We start from the raw sequence: 21,820 nt of genomic DNA, 5'->3' as shown, positions 1-21,820 counted from the left end.
TAATTAAACGGGGGCTGGATTAAAATGTTCTACAAGAGCTATATCTTACCTTTTATGTGAGGTAGCCGAGCCCTAACATATAATTAATGTTATATGGCTGTCTCTGTGATTCATATGATCTAAATTGATTTCTGTTAATTTAGTCAATCTTTTCTTTCTTCAACTCTCAAAACAGAGGTTTAATCTGTCGGAGTGTAACCGGAAGACTGTTACAAGCACTATGCTTGTATAAAATAATGATGGAGCTTTCAATTCTCTTGAAAGAAAATTTAGTTGCTCAATCTGGATCCGTTTCATGGATTTTAAAATTGGCTTTAAATAATATGAAAAAATAGGTTCTTATATTTTCTTCACCAAGATCATTTTAAATGTTTATGTTAAATCTGAAATTAAATAAAAATATTTGAGGACAATTAAATTCGTCAAGTAAATAAAATCTACCCAAATAGATTTTAAGTCTGGCTACACTTCTACAGATTCTCTTCTAATATCTTTTTTTTTTTTGAAAATCTTGAGACAAGTGGTAATATGATTATTGAATGGCCAAAAATTTTATTGCTTTTGTTTTACAAAATCAATTTCTTAAATTAGAAAAGTAAAACTCAATTTCTTAAATGAGAAAAGTAAAATAATAAACTTCCATTAACAAACCAAATTCTTCTTCTTCATTCACTATTACTTTTTTTTTTCCTAATCCACTTTCCTTGGTTTTCTACCTTCATCATCTTCTCCTTTCGAGATTGAGCAATGGCAGCTATGGGCAAGACTTCAAAAAATATCTAAAAACTAGAGCCATAGGTAAAAAAAAAAGTTATTAAGGAATTGAAATATAAAGCCGTAGGGTAACTCAGTGAATTCAGTTTAGTAAAATTTCAATAGACAAACAAGAAAAAGAGAGAGTACATGTGTTTAACATATTGAATGACCAGCAAAAACACAAATATTGTCATACAACTGAAAACACTGGGTAGTACTTCATGGGTTATGGCGTATTAATTGGAGGTATCGTGTCCATGTGAAGCTGGAGCATTTACCGGATTATTTCCACCAGCAGGAACAGTCCTCAGAATCCTCTGATGGAGTAACCCTTCTGTCGTACTTTTATGGACTAATCTTTCTGTCATTGAGAGTTCAAGACAAAGGTTAAGAAAATAAAAAATGCAATAAAAACAAAAACATAAAAATAGTGGAAGGATATATAAAATTAAAGTTCTTCAATTAATTGGATAAAAAAAATTCATGTATTTAATTAGTTGCACACCTTGGATAGCTGAGAAATTCCGAACTCTTGCTTCTATTACCAAGGGACATGAACTCATTGATATAATAACCATATAGGCAACCAGTAAAGTGCAGACTGGAACATTATTCCTATAACACTTTGACATATTACTTATTTGAAGAAAGAAAAAAAAAATGGATGGGGATTATTCAATTCTATCAATCCTTTTATACAATCACTGAAAAGGAAAGACTTCCAAAATTCAAGCTTTGAATTGTGTAAGTCAAAATTATTAATTGCTAGTAAATTCTCTTCAAAAAAAAAAAAAAAAAACAAAAACAAAAACAAAAAGAAAAACAAAATTCCTGCTTTTAATTTCAAGGCTTTGAACAAGACCCCAACCATCTCCATCAGCACTTGTGAAGTTTTCTCCCCGATTATCAATTGTTTAATGTTTCCTAATCCCTAATTAATGTTCTACATTAGCAAGAACCTAGTTTTAACATTTCTATCACACAGGTCGTCGACTTCTCTACCTTCATAATATTGAATTTTCAACTTGAACTTTTGTTTCTTTTTGTTTAGAGTTTCTCTTTTAGATTACTGAAGGAGACAGACATAGGGAAAAGAAAAAGAAGGAAAAACAAGCTGCGGAGAAAATGACGAGTTTGAGATTAATGCGAGAAAATTCCTAGAGGTTAGTGGTGTGAATGTGTTATATATTCCAAAATGCAAGTGGATTGAATGGAACTTGCATGTGTAAATTTAAGTCAATAGCGTGGAAAAGCTAAAATCTTATGGCTTATTAATAAGTAATCCCTATTAAAGGAAAATTGTTGAGTGAATGAAAGGACCATAATGACAATTTTTTAAAATTCTCTAATATACTATGTCATTTATCTCATCAACCCCATTTTCTAATTAATTCATTTATTTGTGGAATTAACCTTTTTTAAATTTAAAAAATAATTAAGAATAAATGTATTTTTGCCCTGTCTCATTTGCTCTCTCAGTATCATAATTGGACTTAGTCCATCACCACTCCTAGTATGTATCTTACATAGAGGATGATAAAGAATCACATTAAAATTTTCGACTTCTAGATATTATGAAGGACTAAAAAACATGAGAAGCTCCAAAAATGTAAAGACTGGTGGAATAATGCAGGATAAAGGACAGCCCCACTAAGAACATCCAAATTGCTTTTAAATATCCATTAAAACATGTTTATTGTCATAAAACTGAAGTATTGGGTTGTACTTCATAGGTCATGTTTATTGTCATACTTCTGACTTGGAATGAATGCAACATGTAAGTCAAGAATGTGAAAGAACTGTAACCTTAGTCAGAAGTATATGCTTTCATCTCTACATTGTCTTCTTGCTTATTCACGATCTCCCTTTCATTCATTAAACAAATGACGAATAAATGCTCGTTAATAGCTATTATGCCTCATCTCTGACCACCCCTCACCTTGTAGTTTTGATAGAAACTTAAGTATTTGTGTTTGGCAAACGAGAAAGTTGAAAGAAAGAGAACGAAAATCTTATAAAGGAAACTTATAGAAACTTCTTATTAACAAAATGAATACATCTTACACACTTTTATAACGAGTATCAATCAATTGTTAATAAGCTGTTACACACAGACGTGAGATTTCTTAAACCAATATAACTAACTGAGCCACGTCAGCTGAGTGAGCTAATCTGCTACAGTCATACACACAATAACAACATGTGCTCGTTTCCTCTGTTTCATAACATTTCATCAACTTCACTAACATCCCCCCTTAGACTGAAGTTCCTTCTTCCCTCATTACTTCTTTTCTTTGCTGCTTCACACAGCTTCACTAACATTCCCCCTGGAACTAAAATGTCTGGGTTGAACATTTAGTTTGCTGTGTAAGTAATCAAACTGAGTAAATGTAAGTGCCTTGGTTAAGACATCTGTTGTTTGATCTTCACTGGGCATAAAAAAAACTTATATTTCCTTTGATGCCACCTTATCTCTGATGAAATGAATATCTAGCTCAACATGCTTTGTTTTAGCATGATAAACTGGATTATAGGCTAAAGCGATTGCACTTTGATTGTCACACCACATAAGTGGTGTTGTGCTTAGCTTGATCTGTAATTTAGCAACTAAAGACTTTATCCAAACAACTTCTGATGCAGCATGAGCTAGAGCTCTATAAGACAACTGACTATTTCTTTGAGGACCATGAAACCAGATTGGGACCTAGATACACAGCAAAACCAGCCACTAACTTTCTATCATCACGATCATAAGCCCAATCTGAGTCTGAGAAACAATTTATTTGTAGAGCTCCACAGTTGTAAAATTGCAGTCCAAAATGAATTGTTCCTTTTAGATATCTTAATAATCTTTTGTAGGCTCCCCCCCAGTGTGAAGTTTTAGGATGAGACAGAAATTGGTTGAGCTTATTAACAGTGAATGATATCTCTGGTCTGGTGAGTGTAACATACAGTAATGCCCCGATGATGCTTTTATACTGAGAAATATTTGCAATGTCAGTACCTGAGTCTTTAGTAAGATACTAACATGTAAATATAGGTGTTGGTACTGGACTGCAACTAACCAAGTCATGTTTTGCCAGGAGGTCAGCAATATATTTAGCCTGTGAAAGATGAATTCCATTTTGAAGTTTAGAGACTTCAATGCCTAAGAAATAACTAAGTTCCCCAAGATCTTTCAAGGCAAAAGTCTTTTGCATATCTTGAATAACTTGTTGAACTTTAGTTGAGTTAGATCCAGTGATGATAATATCATCAACATATACCAACACCAGGAGTAAGTGACCATTCTCCCTCTTGTAAAAAAGAGAATTATCTGATTTTGAATTCTGAAAGTGCCACTGCGAAAGCATGGCTGTTTTGAATCTAGCAAACCAATCTTGTTTCAAGCCATAGATAGCTTTCCTCAACTTGCATATGTGCTGAGGTTTTTGAGAATTAACAAACCCCTCAGGTTGTGCCATATTGACTTCCTCATCAAGAATGCCATTTAAAAAGGCATTGTTCACATCTATTTGCCTGAGAAGCCAATTATTCATGACTGCAATACTTAGAACTACTCTGACAGTAGATGTTAGCCTATATGGCTATAGATATTGATTTTGATGATAACAAACCACATGTGTTGATTAAATAAAGATTTATGTATTGTGCTTTTATAATAAGAAAATAATTTTATAATTTTTGATTTTAATAAATATTGTTTTGAATTTCGGATTTTGACCTATTTGAAAATATTTAAATATTTTGGGCCATTCTATAATTTCATATATTTTGGGTGATATCATAATTTCAGAAAGTTTTGAGATTGACAAAGTATTATTTAGAAATTATAAAATTGGACCTATTTAAAAATTTTCATAACGTTTTGGGCCATAATTTAATTTTATAAAGTTTTAGGGTCAAACTGAAATTTTAGAAAATAGTTCACTGTAGCAGTTACTATAGCAAGCGGCTATCCGGATCCTGACAAACGGTAGCCCCGAATTTGGGTAGAAAGCTTCTGGAACATAAACGGCATACCAAATTTCATAAGCGGCATACCGAATGTTCAGAAATTCAAAATTTTGGCTGTAACGGTAACATTAAGTGACTAACCGAATGTCCATAAACGGTAAGCCGGTTATGATCAAAATGTGCATAACGGCTAGTTTTTTAGCTCAAACTATAAAAACTCAAATCCAATTCATTTTCAAGCTCTCTAACAAGCAAAAATAAAAAGCACACAATCTATCTTGAGCTCTTAATTCGCAAGTTATTATTGATTTAATCATTGTTGTTCTTCAATTTGTACATCTACTCTTTAAGAGAGTTTTTGTTGTAACTTTCATTTCTTCATCTTAATTGTGAGTGTTTGAGTGTGTGAGACACTTGAGTGAAGAGATTGGGAGATAATCTCTTTGTTGTAAAGGTTCATTGACACCTTGAAGTCAATTGTAAACGTTTGAAGCCTTGGAAGGCTTAGATAATGAAACCCTCAAGCTTGGATCGCTTGGAGGCGTAGATGTAGGCGGGAATTTCCGAACTATGTAAAAATTCGTGTATTTGTTTCTCTTCTCTCTTACCCATTTGTTATTGTGCTTTTATTGAACTTATTGCTTTCGAATTTATTAAGATGTTAGATTAGATTATTATGTGGCTTTGTTAGGATAATTTTTAAAATACCAATTCACCCCCCTCTTGGGTTGCCCACTTGTATTTCATTTGGTATCAGAGCGAGGTGCTCTTATTTAGACTTAACCGTCTAGAGCTAAAGATAAATGGCAACTCAAAATGATTCCACATTTAGGGAAGGATAGTCCACCACTAGACCACCTTATTTTGATGGAAACGATTATCCGTATTGGAAAATTAGGATGAGAATTTACTTGCAAAGATTATGAAATTTGGGAAATCGTTAATGATAGTTCTTTCATGCCTTTGACTAAAAATGAAGTCGGGGAAGATATTCCAAAACCTTCACGGGAATGGAATGAATTAGAAAAGAGAAAAACTTCTCTAAATTCCAAAGTTATGAATGCCTTATTTTGTGCACTAGATAAGAAAGAGTTTCATAGAGTGTCTAGTTGCGAAAATGCTAATGAAATTTGGCACAAACTTGAAGTTGTTTATAAAGGCATGAATTAACTGAAAGAATCTAAAATAAGCATGTACACTCGACAATATGAATTGTTCCAAATGGAACAAAATGAGAGTGTATATTCTATGTATACTAGATTTACGGATATGGTGAACACTCTAGGAGCCATAGGAAAGACATTTTCAAATAGCGAGAAAGTTAAAAAAATCATTAGGTCGCTACTTAAAGAATGGAGACAAAAAATGACAGCCATTGAGGAAGCTAAAGATTTAAATACATTACCTATTGATGATTTAATTGGTTCTCTCATTTCATATGAAGAAGATTTGGCTGCAGAAAAAAGGCATGAGGAAAAGAAAAAAAGCATTGCTCTCAAAGCCTCAAAACGTGAGAGTGATGAGGAAAGCGAGATGGATGATGAGGAGTTGACCATGTTGGCTAAAAGATTCAAAAAAATTTACAAGAAGAATAACGAGCAGAGAAAGTTTAGAAATCACAAAAACAAAAAGAAGAAGAAAGAGCCAATTACTTGCTATGAATGTAAGAAGCCCGGACACATACGACCGAAATGTCCTCTCCTCAACAAGTTCAAGAAGAAAGCTATGGTGGCCACGTGGGATGATAGTGATGAGGAAACAAACGATGATGAAGAGCAACAAGAGATGACTAATTTAGCTCTCATGGCCTTTAGGAAAGAATCATGTAATGAACTTGATGAGGCAAGTGTTCTTCCTACATATGATGAATTACATGATGCTTTTAAGGATTTGCATGATGAACTGATGAAGATTGGTAAAAAGAATAGATGTCTTAAAAAGAAAATGATAGAGCTTAAAAATGAAAATGAATCATTTAGTGCAAAAATTATATGCCTAGAATTAGAGAATAAAACATTGCATGATAGAGTTGCACTATTTGAAAATTCTAGCACTTCACATGAGCACTTAGAGTCACACGTGAATGACTTAAAAAATGAAAATAAAATGCTTAGAAAGAAGAGCAAGGAACTAAATAAGATTGTGCTAAAATTCACAAATGGGCAAAAGATGTTGGATAACTTGCTAAACTCACAAAAATGTGTTTTTGACAAATGAGGCATTGGTTATAAGCCAAATTTGAAACAAAAGTATTACAAGAGTTATTTTGTGAAGAATGCATCTATTAACAATTAAATTGTATGTCATTATTGTAATCAAGATAGTCATATGAAAAATAGATGTCCAGTGAAGAGAAATGCATATTATAGTATAAAATGTGTTTGGGTTCTGAAAGCAACCATTGCTAACTCTAAAGGACCCAAAAAAGTTTGGGTACCTAAAACTTGAGATTTTCTCTACAGGGCTTGAAGAAGAAGAAGAATAAGTGGTACTTGGACAGTGGTTGTTCAAGACACATGACAAAGAATTATTCTTGGTTTTCAAGTTTTACCAAGATCGAAAATGGTTGAGATATATTGTTTGGAGATAATTCAAAAGGAAAAATCATTGGCATTGGCAATGTCGATAATGCATCTTCTATTCTCATTGAAAATGTGTGTTTGGTTGAAAACTTAAAACACAACTTGCTTAGCATTAGTCAATTATATGATAAAGGATATAGAGTTATCTTTGATGAATCAAAATGTGTTATTGAGAATGCATGTGATGGCAATGTTTTGTTTGTAGAAAATAGATGTGTTAATGTCTATACCATTAATATAGATCGTGCATCTACAAATGATAAATGTTTCTCTGCATTGCATGATGATGGTTGATTATGGCATAGAAGATTGGGTCATGCAAGTATGAATTTAATCTAAAAAATCTCGAAAAATGATTTGGTTAAAGGTCTTCCAAAAATTAGTTTTTAAAAAGTTAAAATTTGTTAAGTCTGCCAATTTGGAAAACAAATCAAAACCTCTTTAAAAAAAAAAATCATATTTCTACTTCAAAACCACTTCAACTTCTTCACATAGATTTATTTGGTCCTTCTAGATATGCTAGTTTAAATGGCAAATATTATGCTTTTGTAATTGTGGAATGATTATTCTAGATACACATGAGTATTATTCTTAGTTAATAAGGACGATGTCTTTGATGCATTTAAAGTTTTCTACAAAAAGGTTCAAAATGAAAAGGGATGTAGTATTTCTTGTATTAGAATTGATCATGGTGAAGAATTTGAAAATTATGCATTTGAGAACTTTTGTAATGATTTTGGCATTAAGCATCAATTTTTATCACCTAGGACTCCTTAACAAAATGGAGTTGTAGAGAGAAAGAATAGGTCTATTCAAGAAATGGCTACGACCATGTTGAATGAAAATTCTTTGCCTAAGTATTTTTGGGCTGAAGCCGTCAACACCGCTTGTTCTGTTTTGAATCGTGTGTTGATTAGACCCAATCTTAATAAAACTCCATATGAGCTTTGGAAAGATAGAAAACCCAACATTGGCTATTTTAAAGTCTTTGGATACAAATGTTTTGTTTTGAACACAAAAGATAATCTTGGTAAATTTGATCCAAAATCTGATGTTGGTATTTTTCTTGGTTTTTCAAACTCAAGTAAAACTTATAGAGTTTATAATAAAAGAACTTTGGTTGTGGAAGAATCTATGCATGTTACATTTGATGAGTCTAACCCCTCCTCTACGGAGAAAGTCGTTGTTGATGATAATGCAGAAGAAGAGCAACAAGAAAAAGCATCAAATGACAACAAAAAAGATGCACCACATGGAATTCAAGAGGATCATCAAGAAGAAACAAATGCAAACCAAAATGAAGGTACTTCTCAAACACTGCCTAAGGAGTGGAGGTATGTTTCTTCTCACCTTAAGAATGTAGTTTTAGGAGATCCCTCACGAGGTGTTACGACTAGATCATCTCTTAGGAACACATGTGAGCATGCTGCATTTATTTCTCAAATTGAACCAAAATCCTTTATGGATGTGGAAAATGATGAATCTTGGATTATGGCAATGCAAGAGGGGTTGAATTAATTTGAGAGAAACAATGTGTAGGAATTAGTTCCTAATCCGGAACATCAATCCATTATAGACACTAAATGGGTATTTAGAAACAAAATGGATGAATCCGATATGGTTGTAAGAAATAAAGATAGATTAGTGGCTCAAGGTTACAACCAAGAAGAGGGAATTGATTTTGATGAAACATTTGCACCTGTAGCTAGACTAGAATCCATTAGAATGCTCTTAGCTTTTGCATGTCATAAAGATTTTATTTTATTTCAAATGGATGTCAAGAGTGCTTTCTTAAATAGTTATATTATGGAGGAAGTGTATGTGAAACAACCCCCTGGTTTTGAAAATAAAAAATTTCCAGATTATGTGTAAGGAAGTTGGACAAAGATGAGAAAGGTAAGGAAGTTGACATCAAGACTTATCGAGGTATGATCAGATCGTTACTCTATTTGACTGCTAGTAGACCTGATATTATATTTAGTGTTTGCTTGTGTGCTAGATTTCAATCTTGTCCTAAAGAGTCACACATGCTTGCTGTCAAACGAATTTTTTGATATTTGATTGGCACCATTAATCTTAGCCTTTGGTATCCTAGGGGAACTCATATTGACTTAACTTGTTATTCGGATGCTGATTTTGCCGGATATAAAGTTAATAGAAAAAGTACTAATGGAACATGTCACTTCCTAGGCCATTCACTTGTCTCTTGGTTTAGTAAGAAACAAAACTCGGTTGCTCTTTCAACTACAGAGGCTGAATATATAGCTGCTGGTAGTTGTTGTGCACAAATCCTTTGGATGAAACAAACTCTTAGAGACTATGGTATTAATCTTAATCAAATACCTATCTTGTGTGACAATACTAGTGCTATTAACCTATCCAAGAATCCCATTCAACATTCTAGGACTAAGCATATAGAAATTAGGCATCACTTCCTTAGAGATCATGTTAAAAAAGGAGATGTTGTAATTAAATTTGTTTCTATTGAAAATCAGCTTGCGGATATCTTTACAAAACCTCTTAGCGAAGAGCATTTTATAAAGATAAGACATAAGCTTGGAATGATAAATGTTGCATCTTAACTTATGATTTTTTAAATGACTTGATATGTATGTTATTATATGGATTTATGCTTCATGAATTAAATAGCTTGAGATGTTTTTTATTTTATGAATTTATTTTTCATGCATTAAATAACTTATTGAAAAGTTTTGAATCTCAAAATGATTTAAAATTAATCAATTTTAAAGCCAAAAATAAAATGGTGTGTATAATACAAGTCTAAGAGATTGCCTATATTCTCTGAGTCATATTCCAGATAACCGGATTGGAAAACCGGTAAACCGCTTTTATTATCTCTTTTTCTGGAAAGAATTGGTCAACCGGTTATAAAATATGGAAAACTAGATTTTGTTTAGTGCTTACTGGAACAATCCGAATAAACCGGTTATGGAATCCAGCTAACTGAATTCGCGTATGCCCTTCACTGTATTTAACCAGATAGCCGGTTATGTAAATCCGGAAATCTGGATTCGAGCTGCACTTTGGTAGCATTCTGGATTCATTCGGCCAACCGGTAAGCCGATTTCAGCTTGCAATATTCTGGATCCAATTGGCAAGCCGGTTCGTGATATCTGGAAAATCGAATTCGAAATTACCTTTGCTGGACAGAAATGGATAACCGGTTATTCAATTATGAAATCCGAATTTGAGTTGCAAACTCACTGCCCACAACCGGTTAGGCATATCCGGATAGCCGAATTCGGGCATATATACACTGTTTATCTTCTTCTGCCCTCTTTTGGTAAACCGGTTAGCTTTCTCTCTCTAAAGCCGCTTATTCCTCTTTCGTTTTCTCTCCAAAATCCATCATTTTCACTTGTTTTTTATGCAAATCGATCCATAAAACGTTTTTCCCATCCGTTCTTGTATCCAAAATCATCCTCCAGATCCTTTTTCAACCTCAAAATCACTAGATCCGAAATCAAATTTAGGGTTTCAACCAAATTTCTCTCTCTCTAGATTTCTTCATCTTCATCCGTTTTTGAACCAAATTACCTCTCAAACTCTCTTTCAATCCTCATCATCTCCCTTCTCATTACCTTATTTCACCTCAAATCATTCAAAATCACCATGTCAAGCTCACGGCCAGTTCGAAGAAAAGGCAAAGAATCGGTTCAACAACCCAACCGGTCACGGCAAGCAGGGGGCACCTCCAATCAATCCAACTTTGAGTCCACACACTTTCAGAACCACAAACATTTAGCCAAACGATTTCACCAATAATTCATGACTCGTGAGGTACTCCAAACTTTTTTTGTTTTACCGGATTGGTTGAATAATCTTAGTATTAGCAATAGAACTTTATTACAATTGTTAGAAGATGTTGGTTGGATTAATGAACTCGTTTTTGAGGAAAATGTATATCCCGATTTGGTGAGAGTATTTTACTCGAATATGGATTGTTCCGCGGAGAAAGAGAATCGAGTAATCACCACAGTTGGAGGAGTTTCGATTAAGTTTGATGATTCGGAGTTGAACTTTATCCTAGGAACTTCCAATGATGGTCTAGAAATTTTTTCACCTAGGAAATCTCCTGATATTGATGACTATGTTCATATTGATGCCGTTAAGAATTTATATCGTCGTATTAACCTTTCGGATGACGATTGTACTATCCATTTCCGTACCCAATGTCTTTGTCTTCAAACTCGGATATTACTTCGTTTTATTCAGAGTATTGTGCTTCCTAGATCATGCCATTTAGATGAGGTTTCTCATATGGTTGTTGCCTTGATTGATTGTATTCTTAGACGTCCTCCGGTCGACTTAGGATACACCATTGTCCGAAACATGCTTTGTATACCTAAGTTGATTACTCGTTCCCTTCCGTATGGTCATTTAATCACTCGAATCCTCAAATACTTTAGCGTCCCTATCCAAGCACCATCATATAGGCCATCTAAGAGCATTGGGGATGAGGCTGTTAGTTCTTTAGGTTTTAAGTGGAGTAATGGCACTTGGGTGAAATTCACTGATAATAAGTTCATCTTTCTTGCTCCAAGTGATGATCGACCACTTAATGTTGTGGTTCCAGCCAATCAGCTACCTATTTTTTCGCTTTCATTTCGGGGTCAGCGTGGACGTCGAGCTTCTTCAGTATCTACCTCTGCTCCTGCAGCCTCTGCACCTGCTTTATCACATCCCGAGCCTCCTATTTCTGAAGAGGTTACTCTTCAGAAGCATATGGATGAGGTGAGGACACTCTCTGTGAGCCAGACTGAGTTTCAGCAGCAGCAGCAGCAGTTTATTCATGGACAGCGCCTCCTCTTTAAGCACTTTGGCATTCTATATCCGCATTCACCTCCATCACCACCATCCTCACCGCCTCAGTAGTATCTTATGCTTGTATTTGGACACACCTACATTTCGTTTATTGCATTATGTTCTTTTATTTTCGATTATATGGATGATTGTTATGATGTTGGATTATGTATTGCTTTTGGATGATATGGATTTGCTTTGATGGATTATTATGTTCTTTCCCTATGTTTTAGATATTTTTGTACTAATGTGCTGTAATGAGATTTTGATCATTGATTAAGGGGGACCTTTTATTCTTTTTGATGATGAAGGGAGAGATATAATATGTAAGGGAGAAATATTCATTTATTATGAAAAATATTCATATGCACTTATGTAGGGGAAGCTTTTAAATATTTTTTGAAATTAGTCTTTAAACCTTGCATTGATTAAGGGGGAGCTTTTCGTGACTAGATTAAATTTTTATAATGTGTTTTGTCATCATCAAAAAGGGGGATATTGTTAGCCTATATAGCTATAGATATTGATTTTAATGATAACAAACCACATGTGTTGATTAAACAAAAATTTATATATTATGCTTTCTTAATAAGAAAATGATTTTATAATCTTTGATTTTAATAAATATTGTTTTGAATTTCGGATTTGGACCTATTTGAAAATATTTAAATATTTTGGGTCATTCTATAATTTCACATATTTTGGGTGATATCATAATTTTAGAAAGTTTTAGGATTGACAAAGCATTATTTATAAATTCTGAAATTGGACCTATTTGAGAATTTTCATAACGGTTTGGGCTATAATTTAATTTTATAAAGTTTTGGGGTCAAACTAGAATTTTAAAAAATAATTCACTGTAGCAGTTACTGTAGCAAGCGGCTATCCAGATCCTAACAAACGGTAGACCGAATTTGGGCAGAAAGCTTATAGAACATAATTCAAATTTCATAAGCGGCATACCGGATGTTCAGAAATTCAAAATTTTGGCTGTAATGGTAACATTAAGCGGCTAACTGGATGTCTATAAACGGTAAGCCGGTTGTGACCAAAATGTGCATAACGCCTACTTTTTGAGCTCAAACTATAAAAACTCAAATCCGATTCATTTTTAAGCTCTCCAACAAGCAAAAACAAAAAGCACACAACATATCTTGAGCTCTCAATTCGCAAGTCATTATTCATTTAATCATTGTTATTCTTCAATTTATACATCTACTCTTTAAGAGAGTTTTTGTTGTAACTTTCATTTCTTCATCTTAATTGTGAGTGTTTGAGTGTGTGAGACACTTGAGTGAAGAGATTAGGAGATAATCTCTTTGTTGTAAAGGTTCATTGACACCTTGAAGTCAATTGTAAACGTTTGAAGTTTGGAAGGCTTGGATAGTGAAACCCTCAAGCTTGGATTGCTTGGAGGTATGGACGTAGGCGAGGATTACCGAACCACGTAAAATTTCGTGTGTTTGTTTCTCTTCTCTCTTACTCATTTGTTATTGTGCTTTTATTGAACTTATTGCTTTCCAATTTATTAAGGCGTTAGATTGGATTGGTGTGTGGCTTTGTTAGGATAATTTTTAAAATACCAATTCACCCCCCTCTTAGGTTGCACACTTGTACTTCAGTAGAAACTTTTACCACTAGACTGAATGTTTCAATATAATCAATGCTATGAACCTGATGAAACCCTTTAGCAACCAATCGTGCTTTGTACATCAGTATTGACCCATCTGGATTGTATTTTATTCTGAAAACCCATTTATTACTAACCACTTTAACAGGAGCTTTAGGTAATACCAATTCCCAAGTATGATTAGCTTGGAGGGCTTGAAACTCTTCTTGCATGGCTTTGAACCATTGTGGATCAGTTAAAGCTTGAGTGACAAATGCAGGTTGAAATGGTTGGGCTAGAAGAGTTGAGAGATAAGACTTTGGTTTAAAAATGCCATTCTCAGACCTAATGATCATAGAATGACCAACAAAGGTCGTTCAGGAAGGATATGAGGTGGAGAATTACTTAAAAGAGAAGATGCCTTGTGTGAAGAATATGAGGTATGGTTTGAATTATGTGTGGTAGAAATTGAGAGCAAAGGTGAGTATTGAGGTGATACCTGAGGAGATTTTGAGACTGGAGCTATAGAATCAGATGCTAAAGTTGTTGCTAAAGGAGCTTGAAGTTGAATAACAGAAGATGATGAAGAATGATACTTAGAATCTGATTGAAGTGCAGATTCTGTTTGAGAAGATATTGAGACTGAGGAAAAATCAAGACCATGAACATAAGGAAATGATTTTTCATCAAAGACTACATGATTAGAAATGTATGTTCTTCCAGAGGAAGGTAGACATAAGTAGCCCTTATGATTGGAACTATATCCAATAAAAATACACCTACCAATCCTGAATTCAAGTTTGTGTCTGTTATAGGGTCTTAGACAAGGAAAACATGCATAACCAACAATTCTAAGAGTAGAATAATCTAGTTTTTGATGGAATAGTTTTTGATAGGGTGAGATATTATGCAAGACTGGTGTGGGAAGTCTGTTGATTAGGAAAGCGACAATATGAAAGGCATTCCACCAGAATTTTAAAGGAAGATGTGCTTGAGCAAGTAAGGTAAGGCCATCATCAACAATATGTCTATGTTTCCGTTCAATTCTTCCATTTTGATGATGAATATGAGGACAAAGATACCTAAATTGGATTCCTGAATTGTTGAGTAAGGAAGAAAATGATATGAATTCCCCACCCCAGTCAGTTTGTACTGTTTTGATATTCTTTTGTAGGTGCTTTTCAATCAAGGTTTTGAACTTGACAAACATTGTTAATGCATCAGACTTGGAGTTCAATGGAAATATCCAAGTAAAACGACTAAAATCATCTAAGATTGATAGGTAATAGGCATAACCTTGAGTGAAAGTAACATGAGAGGGACCCCAAATATTTGTATAAAGCAGCTATAATGGTTCTGTGGACTTAGTTTGAACAGAGTTAAAATGTAACATATGATTCTTTCCAAGTTGGCAAGCATAACAGAATTCTAAGTTTTGAATTTTATTGAGACTACTAAACTTGTTACATGAGTCGAGGATTGTTTTCAAGACATGAACAGCAGGGTGTCCCAATCTTCTATTAAGAAGATTTACATCAACAACTTTTGAAGCCATAACAGACAGACAAGAATTTTTATTTTCCTGAAAGGAATTTAAACCAAAAGTTTCACAAGCTAAATGAGGAAAACAAGCAAAAAGAGACTAAAATTTATTCTGAGTAAGAGAAATTGTATTGACAGCAACAGACTAAGGATGAGAACTTGGACTTTTGACTTTATGGAGACCTCTTTTAGCAACTCCTTCAAGCAATATGATCCATGTTCTCCTAACCTTAATAAAACAAGAAGTTCCAACAAATTCAAGGGTAGCATTATTGTCAGCAAGTAATTTAGAAACACTGAGTAAATTCTTAGTGATTTTAGGTACATGTAAAACATGATTAAGAAACAATGACTCAAAGGTGTTTGTAGTAAGTTGTACTGATCTAACATGTTCAATAAGCAATGCATTTCCATCACCAACATAAGTTGTTCATTACCAACATAAGTTTTAGGATTGACAAGCTTACTTAAATCATTTGTGATGTGGTTAGTTGCTTCACTATCGATATACCAAGAGGGATCTTCAACAATCTCAGGATTTGCAGCACAAGTTACTTAAGTTGATGGTCCAAAGATACTAGGCATACCATTGGGAACATTTCCAGAAAAATATGGAGAGAGACTGTGAGTGAAGCTCGGAGCAGAGAACCCATGAGTGTGTCCAGGAGCAAAAGCATTAAAGCCAATAGTGTAATTATAAGGAGTATAGCCAGGGATAAGAGCAGGATCTAAGTAAGCCATATTGGCTTGAAATGCAGCTCCTCTTGGCATATAAACATTCCCAAAATTAAGTCCAGAAAAAACTGACCCTCTGCCAAAGTTATTAAAAGACCTGCCTCTACCATATTGTCCTCTGAAATTTCCTCTACCAAAATTCTTCTGAGGAACAAATGAAGGATTGAACCTGTTTTTGCATCTATTTGCTCCATGTCCAGGAATGAAGCAAATCTGACAGACAAGATCAGAAAAATTTCTTCCACCAACAAATTGAGGTCCTCCATTATTATTAAAACCTCCATTATAACCACCAAAATTTGGACTATTATCATTTCCAAAATTACCTCCAGAATTTTTCTGAAATCCATTATTATTTTTGCCAGAATATGAGCCTTTTTTAGCTACATTTGTAGACATATGATGCATAACATCACTAGCAATTTTGCCTTTCTTTCGATCAATCCTATTTTCATGATTCAGAAGTAGTGAGTACAAATCATCTAGAGTAATAGTTCCTTCTATGGCTAAAACATCAGTTATCAAAGACTCATAATCAAAAGAATTAAGACCAGTCAGCACATGCATAATAAAGTCACTTAGCTCAATTGGTTTCCCTGCTAAGGCTAATGTATCTGCTATACGTTTGATTTTAGAAAAATATTCAGCCATAGTCATAGATCCTTTCTTAATTGTCTGGATTTGCATTCTAAGTGTTTGAATTCGTGCTTGAGACTGAGAAATGAACATATAGTTAAGTGATTCCCAGAGTTGCTTTGAAGTTGCACAATCAATCACAGTTGATAGCAAGCTTTGCTGAATGGATGACATCATCCAATTCAAGAGAAGTTGATCCATCTTTATCCAAGCAACGAACTCAGGATTTGCAGATCGTGATTCATTTTCATCTGATGTTGAAGCTTCACCAGTATTGGAAAGTGAGATAAATTTCTCTGGACATTTCAGATCACCATTAATAAAGCCTTTTAAACTATTTCCTTTAATTGAAGCCAAAACTTGTGTTCTCCACAAAATGAAATTGTTTTGATCTAGTTTTATTGGTGTGACAAAGCTATAGGATGAATTGGATTGAGTAATGTTTGCCATTGGTAGCTTTGATACCATGATAGAAACTCAAGTATTTGTGTTTGGCAAACGAGAAAGTTGAAAGAAAGAGAAAGAAAATCTTATAAAGGAAACTTATAGAAACTTCTTATTAACAGAATGAATACATCTTACACACTTTTATAACGAGTATCAATCAATTGTTAATAAGTTGTTACACACACACGTGAGATTTCTTAAACCAATATAACTAACTGAGCCACGTCAGCTGAGTGAGCTAATCTGCTACACTCATACATAAGGATAGCAGTTTAACCCGGACCCGGACAAACCCGGATAATTCGGGACGGGTTGAACCCATACTGGAGTGTAAAAAATTCGGTATTCGGAATGAATTTTGGTTCCGGGTTTGGGTTAACCCGTATATCCAGAACCCGGACCCGGATATCTTATTTTAATATTATTTTTTAATTATATTTATTAATTAATATAAATACAAACAACGAAAAAAAAAACCTAATTTTATCTATTCCTCTTCCTCATATCGCAGCTGCCGCCTGCTGCAGGAAAAGTGCCTATTCATCATCGTCAGTCCAGGCTGTTGCCGTCACAAGCTCGAGTTCACCATCGTCGCCAACGCCTTGCGTCTTTTGTCAGATCGCTCGCAATTCGAACTCAACAACGCTCCTTCATTCGGTTTGCCCCGCTCTCTGTCTCTCTTAAACTCCATGCGTTTACATCTTCGATTTGGCCGCAGGAGACCAAATGGCTGGATTAATCTTTAACTAATCCATGAATCTTCCTTCATTTCTTTTGCAACCAAACAGGGCCTTTACCTTGGATTAACGTGCTAATTATTTTCGCTTTGTGACATCATGCAAGACAAGAAGGTCGTCGCTTTCAGGACATCAAGCATTCAAGCCCACTGCTTGCAGGTTTCATAGAAAATGATGGAGAAATATTTGTGGTTTTTTTATTAATTGAAATATTGAAATTTATGGATTTATATTATTGGATGTGTTATTGCTTAGAAATTTGTATTGTTTATGGATGATTTACAATCCGAATGTGTTATTGATTGGAAATGTATTAAGATTTTATTTTTAGAATTTTAGAAACTGATTCATTGATCTTGCCGGGTTAAACCCGTTCTGAACCCGGATGAAAAAAATCGGGTTTTAATGCGGGTCCGAGAAGAAGAAAATGGTGTTCAAGTCCGGAACCGAAAAGGCTAAACCTGAACCCGGACCTGAATTTTGCCAGCCCTAGTCATACACACAATAACAACATGTGCTCGTTTCCTCTGTTTCATCACATTTTATCAACTTCACTAACAAGTTTCAACCATTTTAATTTATTGTATCATTAAAGTATATGCGGTACATGTGTTTTCTTCTTGGTGGGTCAAAATCGTGTGACTTTGGGATATGGACATGCGCACATATCATTCAAAACGCTTTTCATGCAACTTGAATTTTGTTTATTTTTGCTTAGAATTTCTCTTTCAATTTACTGAGGAGACAGACATAGGGAAAAGAAAAAAGAAAAATAAGCTGCGGAAAAAACGATGACTTTGGAATTAATGCGAGAAATTTCCTAGAAGTTGCGGTGTCAATGTGTTATTTCAAAGTGCACGTTGATTGAATGTGTTAAGAATACAAGAGTCAGCAGAGTCAGCATTAGCAACAGCTCAACGTCAGCTCAGAGTCAGCAGTAGCTCAGCATTAGCATCAGCTCTACGTTAGCTCAGAATAACAAACTTTGATGATGTGGCCGCTGAGTCAGCAAGTTAGTTAGAATTAAGCAGAGCCATATTTCTCATTCTGTTAAGACAGTTTGTTTACTTGAGCTTAATTCAAGCACATGCCATTTGTGTGTATAGAAAGTTCCGGATGTATGTATAAATCGGCTTGTAAAATCAGATTCAAGAAGTATGAAATATACGTTAAGCTCATCAAATTCTCTCTTTCAAGTCAACACTTTCTTTTCAACTTTCTCAGTAGCTAAACAGCATTGTTCTGCAAATTAAACTTTGATTGAATGCAGCATGCATATGTAAATCTAAGTCAGTGACGTGGAAAACGATAAATGTATTTTTACCCTCTCTCATCTGCGCTCTCAGCTTCAGAATTAAACGGTTAAACCTAGTCTATCACCACCACCACCACCACCAATCAGTATATATTTTACACTGAGGATGATAAAGACGTACATGTATCCTCAAATGATCACAATAAAAATTTGCACTTCTAGATATTATAAAGGTCTACAAAGCATGCGAACATCCAGAGATGTAAAGAATGGTGGAATAATGCAGGATAAAGTACAGATCCACGAAGAAATTCCAAATTGCCCAGGGTCCGAAATACAATACCAGATAAACAATTTTCCAGACATGAAAAGAAAATTTAGCCAGAAAACAAGCTTCCAAAGTAAGAGACAATTTTCCATCTTTAGAAAGTTGCCTAACAATAAAATCCATTGCAGGTTCTATTGACAAAACTATGTCCTTGATTTCAGTTGCATGGGCTGGGAAGGCATTAGCAAAAGAAATGGGGAAGTTGGAATAGACCTTTTATCATTGACAACCGGCGGGAAGAGAAAGATTGCGAAGACAAAAGAAACAAATAAAAATAACATTTATTTTAATTTGTTATTAAGGGTAATTTTGAAAATAAATGGATAAATTTGAAAGTGAGGATTAATAAATAGATTGAAGAGATCAAATATCACCTCTCATGATTTTATCTTTGCAGGCCCAAGGTATGCTTTTGGACCTTGTTTAAAGAAAATCTTGGGAAATAATTAATGAATGGCAATATTTAACTCCATCATTTTATCTCACTAAACCCTATTTCTTAATAAAACCTTTAAAAAGGTAAAAATAACTTATGTTTGTCAGCATGCACCATGTAATTCCAAATTTATCCTTATTTTCATTGCATCATTGCGTATGACCCATCATTTGAAACTACAAGAATCGATTCATTTTCGTTAAGTCTAGTCTAAGCTGGGCATATTATCTTCTCTGCCTGCTCAAAACTAAATATTAATATAGTTTCAGATAAGCTGTTTCAGCAAGACAAGTGAAGCTGTAAAGGAAAACATCTTGCTAGATTTGGAAACGCATAATTGCTCAACATCTCTAAGTTTCTTTTCTTATTTTTCTCTTGTTAAAAGCATGCAAAATGTATCAAAAAAGCAATTTCAGCAATCGGCCATGAAAGCAAAGCAACCTTTTCAAACTTGCTGGCCTTTTATGTTTTAGGCTCTGAAATTGATGTTATCGGCAAGAGCCTTTTACATTTTTATAATTATTGGTAAGAGATTCGATCTAATTAATTCCAAATTTTCCTTAATTATTTTCTTTTTAAAAAGAAACCTCAAATGATGCTTGATTTAAAAATAAATAAATAAATAAATCTCAAATTCCCTTATTTATTTTCTTTAAAAAGCTTGCCTTCGGGAACATTTATCTGAAATTGCCGCGAAAGATCAGTATCTACAGTGATTATACGCTTCTCACGAGATAGGACCCACCGCATTAACTAGGATGATTTGTCTACCTCCTTAATGAATTAATATTAATTTAGTATATATTTTAATTAATTCGATCGAATATCGTTTTACTTTAGATTTTTTCGTATACACACTAATTTGTCTATATATGTGCCAGTACTAGTAGTGTATGTTTGATCAGTAATGACACAAATAAATGTATATAAAATGATACGACATGAATAAATTAACTGTATAAAACTATCATAAACCTACATGTTAGGGGGAAAAAAATATAACTACCACTTTCAATGTGGATGCAATAGTTTTCGTTATTCCAAGTATCTAAATGCTCCTTTGACAGCTTCAATTTCAAAGCTTGAATATTTCCAATTCCGCGTACAATTAATTCGAAGCTTGACTTCTGATTTTCCTTCCTTCTCAGTGATTGTATAAAACGATATGTAGTTTAATCGTTTTAGCTGCAACCAAATACTTTCTCCATTTCTTATTGGAACAATAATTATGTCGAGGTGCCACGGAAGAATAAATGTGGCTGTCTCCACTTTGCTTATTGCCTATATAGTTTTGTCAGTCTGTTCATGTCCCTTGCTTATAGGAGCCAGAATTCAAAATTTCTCAGCTATCCAAGGTGCAAATCAATCTTTACAACCTCAATTAATTTCTTGTAAATACTAATCACCATTTAATCATTTATATGGTAGTTTTATTTATTAATTAGTCTTTGCTTCGAACTTCTAATTGTATACGACAGGAAGTTTAGTTCATCAAAGTAAGAAAGAAGGATTAGACCATCGGAGACGAATGAGACAAGCTCCTAAACCAGATCCTTCTCCGCCAAAAAAAGGGAACGGGGGAGGTCATGATTCAATGAGGGGCGCACTGCCGGGAGGGTCCTCTTAAGTAGATGACTCGTCGGACCGTTGGAGATGGATTTCTTTGGAAAAAAGAACTTGAATAACTTTGTTTTTCTAAAGAAGTTGTCGCCTGCGGGGCCGTCTCTGTTCAAAATTTTTTTAATTTAATTGAGGATATTTATTTTTAATGTTCACTTAAACATATTTAACAACTCAAAAAATTCAAATTCTATTACTTTTTAAGATTTTAAAAAATAATAGTAATAAATTATTTATTATAAATATTAGAAATCATCGTGCATTTACTGTAGCAAGCATTGCAATGATGTGTGTGTGTATATATATGTATTAAAAATAAAAATGGAGCTTTCAGTTCTCTCAAAAGAAAGTTAATT

The 21,820-nt window shown here is 34.0% G+C and overlaps 1 long non-coding RNA gene across 1 annotated transcript; it reads right to left on the bottom strand.

Moving 5' to 3' along the window:
- Window positions 1-822: 822 nt before the first annotated feature.
- Window positions 823-1,889, bottom strand: LOC102625028 (uncharacterized). The gene is made up of 2 exons (XR_369604.4): window positions 1,262-1,889; window positions 823-1,117 (listed from the first exon to the last, which is right to left on the bottom strand). It is a non-coding gene; the product is annotated as an uncharacterized LOC102625028 (long non-coding RNA).
- Window positions 1,890-21,820: the final 19,931 nt, after the last annotated feature.

The sequence above is a fragment of the Citrus sinensis genome, chromosome 2 (genome assembly GCF_022201045.2).
Source record: "Citrus sinensis cultivar Valencia sweet orange chromosome 2, DVS_A1.0, whole genome shotgun sequence".
Classification (NCBI taxonomy): domain Eukaryota; kingdom Viridiplantae; phylum Streptophyta; class Magnoliopsida; order Sapindales; family Rutaceae; genus Citrus; species Citrus sinensis.
Note: the sequence above shows the minus strand (reverse complement) of the source record. Positions and strands in the feature narration are given on the sequence as shown.